Genomic DNA, 3,165 nt, shown 5'->3' on the forward strand with positions numbered 1-3,165 from the left:
GCATTTAGAAACTTTGGTATCTTGAAATTGAACTAGAATTACGTATCCTGGCATTGTTTATTAAGTACCTAATTTATTTATCTTTATACCTAAAAAAATCCTCAAAAATTACAACGATAAAGTTTAAGATTCGTTATATTATTATTTTAAAAATGATTTCTTTGAAAAAAGTCTAAAAGTATTTTTTAGAAATGAAAGTCTTGTAAAAAACCTATACATATAGTAAAATCGTGATTGGAATTGTGTAAATTGTTATTAAATTTCCCCAAAAATAATTTACGGGTCAAATTTACAATCAAGAAAATTACATTACCATAAGTCAACTAAAACATAAAATAAACATTTAATTTGTTCTTCAATTCTGTTTGCTAGAATTTAATTAAACCTACTATAATTAATAAATTTTTATTTTAAAATTAAAGTATTTTTACTTACGTTTTTATATGATTTATTAGCTATACTGTGTAAAAAGGCAAGAGAATGATCGAGAGCATTAACAGTTTTTTTTTTATATGGAATAAGTGACATCACTATGTGGGGAAAGATTCAACTAGAATGTTTTTGTTTTGTTTCATATATGCCTACGGTTATAACAGTTCCTTACCTTCCGAATAGTAGCAATGATGCTTACAGAATCACCAAAGTAAAGGACAAGTCATTACTAGCGTCCTTCAATGCAGCCTTGCTATGTGGCATTTTTTGAGGGGTTTGTTGCCATCTTTTAGTAAAATGTAACGATATTCTGTTGCTTGAGCAGCCAACTGCCGTCCACGCCATTTTTTGTTTGTGTATATGCTGTCAAAGGATTATTTTGTGCGTGTAAATATTTTTAAAAATTTCCTGAAAATAGTGTGTGTGTGTGAAAAATGTGTAAAAACAAGCAAATGACTGCCGAAAAAAAAGTATATCTTTGTTGGTACTCCAGGTTGTGTTAGCATCGAGAGAATTTGGATATATTTCATGGCTGGTTTCCCACTGAGCGGAGCCTTGAAATTAAATATATAATTATTGTTAAGGCAGCTGCGGTGAATGACACACTCTTGCTACTCGGAGACAGCATCTGGAGCATGATTGACGTCCAACGGAAAACAACAACAGACAGGACTCTGAAGGACAGCCTGCGAACAATAATCACTACAAAACCTGCGACCAGTACCATTGCCAACACAATGCAAAGGCGGCCGTTCAACGATTCATTGTTTGCTTAGTGTGTCCCAAAATCCACGCAAGATTTTAACTGTGCGCCATTCGTGCGATAAAGTGTTGCCAACGAAAAAAAAATACAGCGTGACAGCTGACAGTTCAGGGTTAGAAAAAATAACATACACAACTCTATAACGTATACTTTTTGAATCAATAGAAAAAATTACAATTATTTATTTAAAAACCCACGTTACTATCAAAATTACTTCTTACTTTAATTTGGGGACATTTTTTTTTAATACGGCCAAACGTTCGGAGACATTGGCCTTTTCCGACTAGTCAGGCCGATGCGGTCTTTACTAAATAATCCCCTTATACAAAGGCTGTACAAAGGCTGCATTAAGTGATGAACTCGTTGAGAGAGGATATCCGAATTCTTTCGACACTTATACAACATACATTTTTCAGTGTTCCTTTATTTTTTTGTTTTGCAGATTCTTCGCGTTCTATTCGAAGCAACATTTAAATTGTACGTGTTTCAGGTTGTTCAATTCGCAATAATAGATACGGATAACAAAATGTTGACAGCAGCTACCGACTTTAGACATGTTTCTACTAATGGGAGCGCCACAAGCCCCCAAAAGGTTGCGGAGGTACATGTAGGCATGGGCGTAGTCCTGGGGGGGGGGGGGAGGGAGGACAGGGGGAACCAACCCCCCTCCCCCGGGTCCGAATTAAGAAACCCCTCTCTGAGGGGGGTCCGTTTACGCTTGGAATACCGTGACTGTGAAACAGGAGTTTGGTGTCGAAACTATGTCTTATGGATAACTTCGTGCATAATTTTAAAGTCTTCTGCTTATTGCATGCATATAGGCCTGAATACGTGCAGTACACAACAGACAAGCACCCCCATCCAGAGATGGCTTGTGTTGGTTAAAGCCCACGCGCTTAACTCTCGGACCGCGCGGGCGAATCTTACGTATTTCCGCATCTGCACGTCAGGACGTGAGTGACACACGTAAGAACGCAAGGACGCAAAAAAAAACTGCTAACGCGAGAAAACTACGGTAGTTCGTCATACATGCAATTCGTCAGACATCATCGACCCAACAAAGTTGAAACTTTCTCCGTCTGGAATTTTTTTTTCACGAGAACGTGTTAAATTCCCTAATCATCCGATTTTTTTAAAAAAAAATTAATTTCGTTTCACTGTGCGATAGTTTAATAGGTGAAAAAAAAGTGATGCGTCTGGCATCTTTAGAAGTTTTTCGGAACACCGCGCTCGTACGGAAACGGAAGAAGTTGAAAAATTAGCTAGTTCTTGATTTTTCTTTTTTTGTCTTCTTGCGTATTTTATGAACGGGTATTTGAAAACTTCGCTATATCAAATTGATGCGTCTTATACTAGTACGGCATTACCGTTTGACGTCAGATCGATTGTGGATGGGCCCCTCTGGGTCGGCTGCTTGGAGAAGATCGGTGGTCGCTGCTGGAGTGTGACGGTCTTGCTTGGTTTGCTGCTAGACTTCCAGTAAAAGTACCAGTCACTCTCAACAGTCACCGTAGCCGTGATCGTATAGTGGTTAGTACATTGCGTTGTGGCCGCAATAACCCAGGTTCGAATCCTGGTCACGGCAACGTTCGGGAGACATAAATTTTTTTAATTTGAGCAATTGGAAACAATTATTTATCTCCCTCTACATTTAAATATTTTGAGAATACACGATATAAAAATTAACTTCGCTGAAATTCAATTTCAGGTTTATTGTTGGCCTGAAAATAAACAATCTTGAACGCGTCTGTGTGACCCATGCCTTTTCGTTTTCGGCTTCTCTGTTTATCATGGATCACTTCAAAAATGTGTCCAAACCCATAAAGGAATTCCGATGTTTTGACTCGAGTAGAGTTACTGTAGTTTTGTAACAGATGCATTGTACCGAAAATTATGTACGTTCGCAATAAATTCTAAAATATCTATAAAAAAATTTAGCATTCCCAACAAAAAAAGGAAAGAATTTGAAA

At 37.4% G+C, this 3,165-nt stretch overlaps 1 non-coding gene across 1 annotated transcript; it reads left to right on the top strand.

The window, feature by feature from the left end:
* The first annotated feature begins 2,708 nt into the window (after nt 1-2,708).
* On the top strand, nt 2,709-2,780 carry Trnah-gug (transfer RNA histidin (anticodon GUG)). The gene has a single exon. It is a non-coding gene; the product is annotated as a tRNA-His (tRNA).
* The last annotated feature ends 385 nt before the right edge of the window (nt 2,781-3,165 follow it).

The sequence above is a fragment of the Bacillus rossius genome, chromosome 10 (genome assembly GCF_032445375.1).
Source record: "Bacillus rossius redtenbacheri isolate Brsri chromosome 10, Brsri_v3, whole genome shotgun sequence".
NCBI classification, from domain to species: Eukaryota; Metazoa; Arthropoda; class Insecta; order Phasmatodea; family Bacillidae; genus Bacillus; species Bacillus rossius.